The sequence below is a fragment of the Rosa rugosa genome, chromosome 3 (assembly GCF_958449725.1).
Source record: "Rosa rugosa chromosome 3, drRosRugo1.1, whole genome shotgun sequence".
NCBI lineage: Eukaryota > Viridiplantae > Streptophyta > Magnoliopsida > Rosales > Rosaceae > Rosa > Rosa rugosa.
In genome coordinates, this window is record NC_084822.1 from 49502215 (window position 1) to 49516406 (window position 14192).

At 47.8% G+C, this 14192-nt stretch overlaps 1 long non-coding RNA gene across 1 annotated transcript; it reads right to left on the reverse strand.

The window, feature by feature from the left end:
• Nucleotides 1-848: 848 nt before the first annotated feature.
• On the reverse strand, nucleotides 849-2187 carry LOC133740713 (uncharacterized). Its single transcript, XR_009861380.1, has 2 exons — nucleotides 2035-2187; nucleotides 849-1336 (listed from the first exon to the last, which is right to left on the reverse strand). It is a non-coding gene; the product is annotated as an uncharacterized LOC133740713 (long non-coding RNA).
• Between the last annotated feature and the right edge of the window lie 12005 nt (nucleotides 2188-14192).

Here is a 14192-nt window from a genome sequence, read left to right on the forward strand (position 1 = left end):
AGTCAATTCCTCCACATTGATAACAAAGATCATGCTGATCGATTCTGGTGGCAGCGGGCCGGACCAGTGTTCCTTTCAAGTCGGGCTTGCTGAGTTATGGCATCATGGTTCCTACCACGTGGGCCTTGGCCACGTGGAGCCTGATTACATGGCCTCTTGGGCTTTGGCCAAGTGGCAGACGGTCATATGGGCTAATTTCGTTCTGCCAATCATGTCTTGCTTCAAGCAAGAAAATGGTCATTTGATGGTGAAAGTGCTCTTCTAGAGCGACCCAAAGAATCTGTGTATCCTCTTCATCGGATACTCAACTTGGAGTGTTTTCTCCATATGTTTCCTTTGAAAATTATGGCACTCATATTAAAAGCCTCAATGACGACATTGTTAGCATTGATTGTTGATCTCATCTTCTTTGCAGTTAGATGAATTATCACATCTTGAACCACTTTAGATAGTTTCTTCCGGAAACCTCCAAAGAAACAAAGTCAAGTTTGTTGAGATTTGGTATTTCTTACAGGAAAGGAACAAATAATCTTAGTGCTTTGGGTAATATCGTCCATAAGCAACTAATAGGAACTTCAGGTTCTATAACATGGTATGAAAAATCGGATTAAACATGTAAAATCTACTGGTTTTATCATGTGTGGTGAATTTATGAAGGAAACTTCAAGTTTCTTAAATGGCATTATCGAAACTACAAGTTCGATATGTGTATGAACTACTGGTTCATTTAGAACTTCTAGTTCATTAGGTACCTGCATTTTCTACACATATATTCTAGTGCGAAAATTTAGACAAGTAACACAATAATATTGAATAGAGCAAATTGAAATAATATCTCACAAATTGAATAAATGGAAATCACAAATCAATTGAGATATTAATTGCATGCTAGTAATATAACATATTAATTGTCACACAATTATGTGAATAAATGCTTCTGGCAATTAATTACACATATGAAATATGGTGAATTTATTTGCAATAGCCATAATGACATGTACATTGTCTGGGTTCAAATCTCAGTAGAATCAAATCATTTTTCCTTTTATTTGATTCTGCTGGACCAAAGGAATGGGCTTGATAGTGAAGCCTATCGGGCTTAGTCTGCGGGCTTGTGACCCGGCCTTTCATGCGTAATTTAAATGGTGTGTGAGGCCTGCTGGGCTGCTAGGTCCCGCAGAGGGAGAGTGGGCCTGCTGGGCTCAAGCTGGTCTGCCAAGGAATGAAAAGTTATTACTCAACCCTTTTGGTAACTCCAATTAAATACGACCAGGTAAGAGTATGAGGTTTGGGTGGAGCGAGGCTCTCTTAAGTACACAGCCTCATTGTATCTTGCCTAGACATCACATCGAATTGGGTGAGCCTACTTGGAAAGATTCATAATATTTCAGTGTTGTCAAAACTACAGGTTCGATACTATATGTGAACTTCTGGTTCAATATTTATGTATGAAATTTTGGTTCAATGTTTATGTGTGTGAACTTCCGGTTCGTTAAGTACCTGCATTCCGCACATATATATTCTAATGCAAAGAATTTAAGCGGGTAAAATATTTAAATTTAATATGAGCAGGTAACACCACAAAACATTATCATAATAAATAATGAAGGAAAGATGTATCATTATCACAAAGTCCAAACAGGTATTTATAGATATTTGTCACAATATACATGAATTAATAGCTAAATTAAAAAGCTATTGATTTTCCTTTTACTCATTCAATTATGCCAATTATAGTGCAAGAGAAATAAGTGTCTCTCATAGATGATTAAGTTAAACTAGATGCTTCAATAAAAGTCATAAATCGTGATTGCAGCTTCTACTGAATAGCAGTCGAAAAACAAACCAAAATCCCAACCAAAACAACCCAGAAAAATATGAAAAATTATAGAGATGCAGTAAACACACAGAGGCTCTAGCATACAAAATTTGGTGAATTTTGGAGTTGAATTACTATTTTAAATAAATACGGGAACACAGAGGACAGAAGGTAAACTGAAACAGTAAAATCTGTTTTTGCTTGGAAAAACATACTTGGTTGTAGAGCTGGTAGATTGATGTTGATTGAATGATGAACCTCTTCTTTTCTGCAACCCAAGAGTTATTCACCTCTTCTCTTGTCGATCGGCAATCCGAATCCTAGAGCTAGTCGTGCTGATAACGTGTTGTAAAACGAACATAGAAAGTGTTTCATGCTGAAAATGGAGAGAGCTTTGCTTCAAAGAACTTGAGAGAGAGAGAGAGTTTAGATGCAGAGAAGGAGTGTAGTATTTTCTGTATTCATCTCATAACATGGATGAGAAATGGACTACATATAGTGGAAGATAGGGAACATGTAGCCTAAAGTCCTCCATAAAACAAGGACCCCTAAAGTCCTCCATAAAACATGGAAAGGGTAAGCCTATAACAACATAATGATTTACCCTATATCTATTTACATGATATAGCCATAATGATTTACAACAGATTCGTGGGTTATGTGATCAAATTAGTGAATTACAGTGAAAGATGTGGGCTTAAGCCAGATACTGGGCAGGCATAGGCCTGGGCCGGATATTTCTTTTTCTTTCGTTTTACTTTATGTGAATATAGCAAAAAATAATAAAATATAGTAAAATCTCAGAAAAAAATTAAAACAATATTGGATTGCTCAAGAAAATATGTTTTTGTCCGAGAATTGTATTTTTTTGGATTACGAAATTCCTGTTCTTAAGTGTGTGCATTCATTCTTAATTTCGATTGAAATTATCAGATTTTATAATTTTGAGATTCATTGATGATTTTTTTTAAAAGAAATTAAAAAATTAGGACCGAGGTAATATCTTTCAAACTCTCACTCTCGATCTTTACTCTTTGAAGGCAATACCGTGTTTAATCTCCATTGGAAAGGTAATTTCTCTGCTTATAAGTTTTTGGGTAATTTTTGGGTGGTGTATTTTGGATTTTGGATATCTTGATTCCAATATATAACCTCATGAAACTTTAGCAAAATTATCCTACTAGTGTTATCAGAATGAAAGGAATTGAAATGAGTATTCAAACTTCTATAATATTATTCACTAAAATCTGAAACTCTTTATAAATCAAATTAACCGTTTCAAATTTAGAACAAAGAACTTGAGAGAAAATTGGCTCAAAAGGAAAGGCAGTGTCCGAAGCATATGTGAAGCTAAAACTCTGATGCCCAGCTATTACGTTACCACTGTTCAGGTAGCAAATGGCACCAGATGGCCCCAGGATTGAAGGATCAACGTCTTCAACAGTTTGAAACCCATTACAGCTGAGTTGAATGGCCAGTTGAGAACAAGTGCAGGTATTCGTGATGATTACTTTCCACTCTGGCTATTTTCAACTAGCTTTCCAGTTTTCGTCTGCGTAAGCTGAAGCTTCTGAGAGCTGCAATCATCGCATTCACCTGCGATATATATTGCACATAACATTAAATATAGCTACAACATGTTGTATTACTCTCTACAACAATTTTAACATGCAAATGCAATCTTATGTATAAATCAGAGGATCTATAAAGTGAGAAATTAACATATGCAAAGGTGGAATACTTCACCTCCTAGAATGAGACTGCAAAGCAAGGCCAAGATAAGAAATTTCACGAGATCTGCCATAACGAGTGCAATTCGAACGAAGTGGACAAGTACTACTAATTTTTCTTGGTCTTGCTCTTTGTTGTAACCCGTGGGATGATTATAACGATTCTGGTATAACGGTAAGTAATAAATATTGCATTTTTCAGTTGTTTAGGAAATTGAAACGGACTGGTTTTAACAAGAAATTTATTTATTTATTTTTTGAATAGGATTTGATGTTATTAGATATCAAAGCCATGAAAACAGGTCAGAGTCTAGCAAAACTTACATAAGAAAACCGGGACAAAACCGGATAACCTATCTAAGCCACTCTAAACTCATTAAAATCTAAAGGGACGCTTGCTGAACAGCAAGCCTAAACTAAGCAAGAGTAGTCTCGCTCTCTAAGGAAGAAATATTCATCTAGTCTAATCTGCCAATCACGCAATTGTGGTACAAATATCAACTAGAAACGTCTTAGGAAAGCTTATAGAAATTACCCCTACTTCAAAAGGCTTGAGTCCAGAATGTCTAAAAGCCGAGATAGCTTAAGAGAGCGCTAGTCCCTTCCCCTTAGGGTTGGAACAGACACCATCCTCAGCCTCCTCAGTAGCCAACAACCTCGGAAACAGGTTGCTCCTTGGGCTATTCTTGAAGGTCTGCAGCCCTTCTCCAAAGTTGAGCCCCCCACAAACAGGCCCGGTCATCAGTAATGGCCCATTGAAAGCAGCCCCAAGAAACTCTGGCCCAGAAGCCCAAATCAGCCCGGTCAAAGTCAACCCTAGTTCAAAACTAGGGTTTGCCGCCGGTTTTTTCGAATCTTCTCTGCAGCTTGCCGCCGCAGTCACCAGGTCTGAATTGCTTGTATCCAAAGCGTCACATGGACTGAGTGAATCTACCAAACCATGCCAGGGGTGACTGTTTAAGTCCATAAAGGGGTTTCTTCAATCTGCAAACAACATCACCATGTGTATCTGATGCATAACGACTTTCTACCCACTTTCCCGTTCCTTCCGCATAGCGAGCTTCAGTCCCCGCCCGCTCGCTGTCTCCTGGAATGGCCTGACTGACATCCCCGAATGGTATGATGGGTCGCTGACGACATGATTCGCCAGCCCACGTCGAGAAACAACACCCTCAACCGAGAATCTCCTCAGCCGGAGTCTTTGAGAAACTTGACCGCGATCCCAGCGTCGGTGCAGAAGTGACCACGGTTTCTCCACACCCGGGCCGCCGCCATCTTGCTCCTGCATGGTCTGGAGAGCACAAGACTCCCCGCTGTCATCACGAAATCAAAATTTCGCCCTACCGGGTAGCTCCGGAAGTTTCGGAGGCCCTCTCTCCATTAGCTTTATTAGATTCCAAGATAGTTTAACAAGAATTTTTTTTTTTTTTTGAATAGGAATTGATTTCATTAGTAATCAAGCCCATGAAAACAGGCTAGAGTCTAACTGCACTTACATAAGAACTCCGGAAAGATCCAGATACCTATCTAAGCCAACCTAAACTCATTAAAGTCTAAATGGACGCTCGCTGGAAAGCAAACAAGAACAACCTCGCTATTTTAAGGAAAAATCATTCATCTAGTCTAATCTGCCAGCACTCAATTGTGGTACAAATAGCAACTAGAAACATCTTAGAAAAAGCTCATAGAGATTACTCCAACTTTATAAGACTTGTAACCAGATGTCTAAGAGCAGAGCGACCTAGAAAAATGATAGCTCCTTCCCCGTAAGGTTGGAGCTAGAACCCTCCTCGACCTCTTCAGGAGCCAACAAACTCGGCAATAGGTTGGTCTTGCTCTTCTTGTCAAAATCCTCTGCAACAGACTCAAACAATCAAAACGTGAGCTTGAGCTCAGGCCCAAGAGCCCAAGCCCAAACCTGAGCAGATGGAGACAAGCCCATCAGCCCAAGTCGGAGCCCAGGCCCAAGATGCCTAGCCCAAACCCGTGCAGAAACAACCGCAACTCTAATCTCCATTGGCCAAGGTTCCTCAGTCGCCTTCCGTCCCTCCGGCGGCCGTCCGTACCACCAAAGCATCAGCCCGACAGAAAGACCGACGTGCGAAGAGAAAACTGCAGAACCCGGAGCCTTAATCGACCACCCTCACTGCCACAGTCTTTAGCTGCCGCGATCAGAGCCCGTCAACACCCTCGAAACGCCTCAGCCAAAAGCCCCCGCGAATCGAAGCCGTATCGCCTCAAATAGCCTTCGAACAAAGCTCCAGAACCCGACGCCGCTGAACAAGAAACTGCCGCTCCTTCTTCTCGCCGTCGCCCTGGTCTGAACACCTCACGGTCGCCGCCGCCACACGAAAACCCTAGTTTTCGCTTTCTCGAGGTCACTCCGGAAAGAACGGAGGCCCCGCTTGATTATCTTTTGAGATCGTATTTCCAAATGAGTGACATAATGGTAAAGAAATTAATGCATAGTTATTTGATTAGAAATTTAAAAAGCAATTTTGTTTAAAAAATATTGAATATACATCACCGTGTTTATGGAAAGATTTAAATACAAAGATGAATTTCAAGCGAGTAGTTGTGCTTGCTTTGACCAACTCTAAACAAACGACTATCTCTATATATGTTTATACACGTTATCGCATTGATTCACTCAAATTGTACAAAGCTAGCGATTAATTAAGGATTGTGACAAAATTGTTCTGGCTTCTTGTTAATGCTCAAAGTTCGGCGGTAGCCGAACCTTCGTTTAACGCGGGTCCGGTGGGCGGACCGCTACTCCGAGGACTTGGTGATCTTCGCCAGCTGCCAAATGAAAGACAGGGCGTCAGAGGGAGACCGCGTTGGGCGGTCTTCTCTTCTCCGATGCCTAAGTCAGTCAATGCATATAGACAGTGTTAATGTCTAAAAGTTCGGCAGTAGCTGAACCTTTGTTAACGCTGATCCGGTGGGCGGATCGGTACTTGTGATGCTCTCAAAGCTTCCGCTACCTGTCAAGTAAAATACAAAGGGCGTCAGAGGGAGACCGCGCTGGGCGGTCTTCAACTCTCCGATGCCTAAGTTAGTCAATGTATTTATGTTGACAAAGTAACAGTAGGTAAGTATTGAATGCGTAATTAATGAGGAGAGAAGAGAGAACCTTTTATAGGTGAGGAGGAGGCTGACCTCCTCCTTGTTTTCGATGTGGGACTGATGTGCTTCAGTTCCCAGCTTCAGAAGCTTCTGATGCTATCTTGGCTCGGCGCGTGGCGGCGCGTCGGCGGTGATCTGGGGGTGATCCGACGCTGAGGTTGTAGCCCGCCTGGTGGTGTACCTGTATGTCATTCCTTTGGTTGGAATTAGTACATTTGGCGGTACAATGAGCGTGGCCCATTATAGCTAATTATGCTTGCAAATGTACATGTATGTACAAGTCCCCCAAGTCCCCAGTCAAGAAGGGCAATCTTGGTTGGGGAGTTGTTCGGCGGTTTGAAGCGTTTTCTTCCGCTAGACTTGCAAGAGCATAATTAGCGTCAGTGCGTTGTCAACCATGGATTTAGTGAGCAAACGCTTTATAACCTTTCGGGTGGGCCCCTGCTAGGCCCCCCAGGGAGTCCCCCAGTCCCCGGCCAAGGTAGACCTCCGGATGGTCGACGAATTGTTTGTTGAGGGGGAGTTGCACGGAGCAGAAGGTGTTGGGTGGCGAACCCAATCTTAGTACCCGAGTGACGGGGGTCAACGTGCCTGATCAGGGCCGTCGTAGACTGTTGACAAGTCCCCGTGTCCCGTAGGGACCGTCTGACCGTAACGCCGCGTGGCGGTCGTTGTCAGAGTGAGGCGTGGCCTCGGGATCCGCCGCTGGCGGATATCCCCCCGCTGACTGTAGCAGGAAGCAGTGTCCAGTAGACGTGCTTAGCGGTATGTTATTGAGCGGTGTTGCTCTGAACAACCGTATGCCGTTTGCAAGATGACCAGAAGGTTCCGCTAGATGTTTTGTAGCGGAAGGTTCCCCGCTGGACAGATGGCGAGGGTGAAGTTCCGCTGGCGGGGTTTCGCTCAGCGGAGACTTCGTCGCTTAGAAGATGACAAGGGAGAAGCTCTGCTGGCAAGATTTCGCTCAGCGGAGACTTCATCACTTGGAAGATGACAGGGAGAAGTTCCGCTGGGGGGGTTTCGCTCAGCGGAGACTTCGTCACTTGGAAGATGACAGGGAGAAGTTCCGCTGGCGGGGTTTCGCTCAGCGGAGACTTCGTCACTTAGAAGATGACAAGGGGGAAGCTCTGCTGGCAGGATTTCGCTCAGCGGAGACTTCATCACTTGGAAGATGACATGGAGAAGTTCCGCTGGCGGGGTTTCACTCAGCGGAGACTTCGTCACTTGGAAGATGACAGGGAGAAGCTCCGCTGGCAGGATTTCGCTCAGCGGAGACTTCATCACTTGGAAGATGACAAGGGAGAAGTTCCGCTGGCGGGGTTTCGCTCAGCGGAGACTTCGTCACTTGGAAGATGACAAGGGAGAAGTTCCGCTGGCGGGGTTTCGCTCTGTGGAGACTTCGTCACTTGGAAGACGACAAGGGAGAAGTTCCCATGGCGGGGTTTCGCTCAGCGGAGACTTCGTCACTTGGAGATGACAAGGGAGAAGCTCCGCTGGCAGGATTTCGCTCAGCGGCGACTTCGACACTTGGAAGATGATAAGGGAGAAGTTCCGCTGGCGGGGTTTTGCTCAGCGAAGACTTCATCACTTGGAAGATGACTAGGGAGAAGTTCCGCTGGCGGGGTTTCGCTCAGCGGAGACTTCGGACGGTTGGTGAATTCATCCCAAGTGGTTACTTCCACTAGACGCTTCGTCTGGTGGTGGGTGACACGTGTCCAACCCGTAGAGGGTTAGCGTGCGGAGGCCTGTCCCCTAAGCCTGGCCGTCTTCTCGCCATTAATGATAGTAATTATGGATTTCGTAACCGAGGCGTCGCGTGTACGGCTGGTGTGTGATGTCGTTTTTGAGCGGACGGCTGAGAACGCGCTGATGTTGACATAAAAGGGGGGGAACTTTAGCGAGATTTGACACTTTGTGAAAACTTCAAACCTGAGTCGTCGTCTTCAAGCTCTGCGATTTGCGAAGAGAGTTCTGTGGGACGAAGGCTGTTAGAGTTATCGAATCTTGGGGACGAGGTTTCTACCGGTGAGGACAAGTGCCTTCAATCACACCAAAGATTTCACCTTTGAGGTTGGTGCTCTGAATCTCATCCCTGTTCCATTGAATTTCTGCGTGTTTGCTTCTGTCGGTTTTTTTTGGGTTTCTGGATTTTGGGGTGTTCTGAGTGTGTTCTATCGGTTTTTTGACACAGTTGGGATTTCGGGATTTACTAGATGGTCGAATCTGGGCTAAGTGTCTGGGGGTTGTTTGTTCTTGTTTTGGTGTTTCCTGGGTAAACTGTTGCTGATGTTCTTGGCTATAACTGATGTAAGAATAGGCTAGATCTGTGTTTGTGCTAACTGGTGTGGGTTTTAGGGTTTGGGATGGCTAACGTCATAGAGATATCGAGCAGTGAGGATTCCGGGTCTGACGTGTCGTTCAGCGCGGCGGACAAAATATTTATTGACTCGTTGCGTCCGTCTGCCCATGCAGGAACCTCACTGCCAGAACCTCTAGAGGTTGAGCCGCTACAGACCATACCTTGGAAAGTAGTCATGGGTCGTGCTTCACGTCCAGAGAGCTCTAGGGCGGGTGAGGCCGCTGCGGCCAAAGCTAGGCGCGACGAGCGGTTGGCAAGCAACAGCGCTGCCAGCGGCTCCGCTGGGGAAGAAGAAACAGCGGGGGAGGACGCTGAGTCAGCGTGGTTCCTCCAGGATGGCACCGCCGTTGACGAGGCAGGAGGGCGGATGAATGCCGCCGCCGTCACTCGGGTGAAGCGGATGTTCCGGTTGCCGGGTTCGGTGAAGCTGCGCTCGCCGACGGCGGATGAGAAGGCGTTGATTATCCCAGAGGGGTTTGCCGCTGTTCATGAGGCGATATTCCGCCAAGGAGTGACACTCCCGCTGGTGCCAAATCTTCAAATCCTGGTGTGTGAATTTGGCCTTGCCTTCGGTCAAATTTGCCCCAACATGTGCCGGTTGATGCTTGCGCTAAACTCTCTGTGGCGATTGTCCGGATGTGAGGGGCCTACTGTGGCGGAGGTGCTTCACTTCTACGAGCTGGTCTACGTGAAGCGTCAGGGTTGCAGAGGGCAAGTGAACTTGAGCCGCCACCAGGGAGCGCCCAAGCTGATCGAGAATCTAAGGGATTCAATGTCCTACTGGAGGGGGACCTTCTGCGTCGCCACAGAGGGGTGGGAGTATCAGGCTGGGTCGAACGAGGAAGGGCCGACGTTTAGGATTAAGTCGGAGTTCCAACCCATCCGAGGTTGGTAACCGGTTTCCGCTGAACGTAGTTGGCGGGTTCTTGTATTTGCAGACTTGTATTTTTACTAACGATTAATGTGTTTGTGCAGCGGGACTGCGGTATAACCTAACGCGCGAAGAAGAGTGTCGCGTAGCACGGATCAGAGGTTGCTGGCAGAACCGCAACTTGCTGGACTTCCGACTTCTGACCGGTTGGGAGTTACTGGTCGATCAGCGGCTAACTCGCTCCGTTGGTAAGAAATCTTCGCCATACCGTTTGTTTTTTTTTTTTTTTTTGGAAGTAACCCAGGCTGACTGGTTTTTTTTGTTTTTTTTTTTTAGAACATCCGCCGGGTAATAAAGCGAGTCGCGACGCCTTTGAAAAAGCGATGGATCGTGCGGAGGTTGACAACTTCCTGGAGTCGATGTATGCCGAGGGTCTGGCGGCTCAGAAGACTCTGGTGAACCCCGAGACACTGGCGCTGAGCCAGTCCGAGGTTCCTGTGGTGCTGCCAATGCCGCACCACTCCCATCTTGGTGACGACGGCCTGCCTGTCGTCCAGGCGGGGGCCTCTGTGGGCGGCGGGAAAAAGGGGGCCGCAACAGCGGCTTCACAAAAGGAGAGGGTACCCGCCATCAGGTGTGGTCCCCATAAAGAAAGAAAGGTGCAGCCTGCGGAGACTGTAGCCGCGCCAAGGGAGGAGCCGCCAGCGAGGGTGACGAGGGCCGCTGCCGGGAACCCAAGGGCGCTGGAGAGAAAGCACCGGCAGATTGACTCTCCTGACGAGGAAGAGGGGAGGATGTGGAGACAATCGGGGCCCGTCAGCAGAAGAAGGCCCGTCAAGCTCCGGCGAAAGCTGCCGTGGTGGAGGGAGAGGCGCCCGCCGCCAGTGAATTGGACTCATTTGCCGCGTATGCGGAGTTTATGACGGATGGTGAGCGGGAGTTCCTCTTCCATCTCTGCGAACGGCTAGGGTTCGGCGGCCTAGCGGGGATCTCGCGCCCCACAGCGATTGACCAGTCGCCCTACAGCTCGGCATTTGGTCAAATATCAGCAGGGCTGCACGACATGTTTGAGGCGGCGAAGAAGCAGCCTCTGGTCGAAGGGGAGCTTAGGAAGGAAATCCAAAGTCTCTAGAGGGAGCTGGCAGAGGCGAGGGAGAAGCTGGCGGAGGTGGAGCGGCGTCTGGCAAAGGCGGAGTGTGACGCCGCGGACGCCCGCGGCAAGCTGACGGTGGCCATCGAGCGGGACTTGGAGAGGAATGAACGCGTCTCCAAGTTGGAGCAGGACATCGCCCTGCTGCAGGAGCGAGTAGCCGCTAAGGATAAGAAGCTCATTATCGTGCAGCGGGAGTCCGCCGCCAGAATAACGGAGGTGAAGCGGCTGGAGGGTCAGGTTGCCCTCCTGAGGGTTGAAGCGAATAACGCCGCGGCCGCCGCTGTTGAGGCATTCAAACAGTCGGCGGAGTATAAGAAAGCTCTGACCGAGTCGGCAAAGGCTGGGGCCTTAGTGAACGTAGAGCTGCTGAAGCGGAAAGGCGCCATCGACTTCGCAAAAGCATCCCAGCCTGATGCGCCACCGGCTAAGAGTGCCCCGCCGGAGAAGAATGTCGTACCTGCCCCAGCGGAAGGTGCCTGCTCAGGCAGTGGAGAAAGTGACGCATGCCCGGCGGAAGGGTCTCAGTAGACTCCTCCTCCTACCCAGTCGGAGGTGTCACGTGCTGGCTTCCTGGCGGCGCACACCCGGGCGGATGGCACAATAGAGACCCCAAGTCCCACAGCCCGAGGGTCTGATCAAACGAGCCGCGCAATCCTGCCGCCGCATGCTGAAGCAGAAGATGCCGAGCGCAACCCCTGATGCTGGAACCTTTGCTATGTTTTCTCTTTTTCTATTGTAGCCGCTAAGGCAGAACAACTTGTAACCAATATTTTGAAATGAAATGAAGTTTTTGAATTTGTGTTTGTTATGATGTCTGTACCGCTAGTACTTTGACTTAGAGTTTTCTTTTGTCAATCAATGAAACATTAAAGGAATTAAGATTGGTCCAAGTGCACCACGTAGCGGACGTGGTCCGCTGACGATTGTTGGTGTTGCCAGTTGCCCTCGGTCCTGGACTTGGGAACAATGGTTTGAATAATTCCTTGTTTCATAGATAGCTGATTGATCAGCGTGTACAAAAGTGGGGTAGTACTCGTTGGGTAGCTTCCCTTAGCTAAATATTGAACAAAAATTTAGCTAAGTCAAGATGCTCCTGGGTAGCGGCATGACTATTTGTAGTAATACCGAAGGTGTTCGGTATTCCAAGGGTGGGTCGTCGTGATGCCATCCTTGCCCATTAAGTAGAAGGTGCCTGGGCTAACAACTTCCACAATTTTGTATGGACATTCCCAAGTTGGGCGAAGTTTTGTTGGCGGTGGGATGACTTCCTTCATTACCCAGTCCCCCAGTTGGAGGTTCCGGGCCTTGACTCTGGCGTTGTAGAAACGCGATACCCGCTGCTTAGCGGAGACTTCGTCACTTGGAATGTGACAAGGGAGAAGTTCCTCTAGTGGAGTTTCGCTTAGCGGAGACTTCGTCACTTGGAAGGTGACAAGGGAGAAGTTCCGCTAGCGGAGTTTCGCTTAGCGGAGACTTCGTCACTTGGAATGTGACAAGGGAGAAGTTCCGCTAGTGGAGTTTCGCTTAGCAGAGACTTCGGACGATTGGTGGCCTCTTCCTAAGTGGTTACTTCCATTAGACGCTTCGTCTGATGGTGGTCGACACATGGCCGACTTCTAAAGGGTTAGCGTCTGGAGGCGTGCCTCCTCAGCCTGCCCGTCTTCTCGCCATTAATGCGAGTAATTATGAATTTTGTAACCGAGGCGACGCCTCGGTTAATCCGGAGAGTAAGTACAGATGTGGGACACGTGTACGGCTGGTGCCTGATGTCATTTTTCAGCGGACGACCTAGAATTCTTTGATGTTGACATAAAAGGGGGGGGGGGAACTTAGCGAGATTTGACACTTCTGTGAAAACTTCAAACCTGAGTCGTCGTCTTCAAGCTCTGTTCGTCTGCGATTTTTGAAGAAGATTACTACGATTTCGTGGAGTTATCGAACCTGGGGGGACGAAATCTTCAGCAGTGAAGACAAGTGCTCTCGATCACACCAGAGTTTGCTTTGAGGTTGGTATCTCGAATCCCATTCCTGTTTCATTGGATTTGTGTTGTCTACTGCCAGTTTCTTGGTTTTATTGTTTTTGTTTTGGGGTATGATCTGTTCTCCCCCGGTGTGTTCTGAGGGTGTAAAGTGAACTTTGGGGGTGGGTTATAGTGTTTGGCAGAGAGTTGGTGCTTAGGGATTTGCTAGATGGTCGAATCTGAGTTGAGTGTGCGTTTTGTTCTTGTCTTGGCATTTTCTGGGTAATTGTACTTGATGTTCTTTGATGCAACTGATATAGGGATAGGTTAGATCTTGTGTGAACTGACTGATTTGGGTTTTAGGGTTTGGGATGGCTAACGTCGTAAAAATTTCGAGCAGTGAGGACTCCGGGTCTGACGTGTCGTTCAGCGTGGCGGATAGAATTTTTATTGACTCGTTGCGTTCGTCTGCCCGTGCAGGAACCTCACTGCCAGAACCGCTAGAGATCGAGCCGCTACAAACCATACCCTGGGAAGTAGCTATGGGTCGTGCTCCGCGTCCAGAGAGTTCTAGGGCGGGGGAGGCTGTTGCTGCCCGAAATAGGCGTGAGGAGCGGTTGGCAAGTAATAGTGTTGCTAGCGGCTCCGCTGATGAGGGAGAGGTGGAGGGGGAGGATACCGAGTCAGCGTGGGTCCTCCATGACGGTACCCCTGTTGACGAGGCGGAAGGGCCGATGACCGTTGCTGCCGTCAATCGGTTGAAGCGGATGTTTCGGTTGCCAGGCGCAGTGAAGTTGCGCCAGCCGAAAACGGACTAGAAGGCTTCGATCCTGCCAGCGGGGTATACCGCCGTGGATGAGGCGATCTTCCGCCAAGGAGTGACGTTCCCGCTACTGCCAAATCTTCAAATCCTGGTGTGCGAGTTTGTCCTCGCCTTTGGGCAGATTTGTCCCAACATGTGGCGGTTGATGATGGTGTTGAACTCGTTATGGCGCTTGTCCGGTTGTGAGGGGCCAACTGTGGCGGAGGTGCTACACTTCTACGAGCTGGTGTACGTGAAGCGCCAAGGTTGCCTAGGGCAGGTGAACTTGAGTCGCCGCCAGGGGGCGCCCAAGCTGATCGAGAACCTGAAGGATTTCATGTCTTACTGGTGGGGTACCTTCTGTGTTG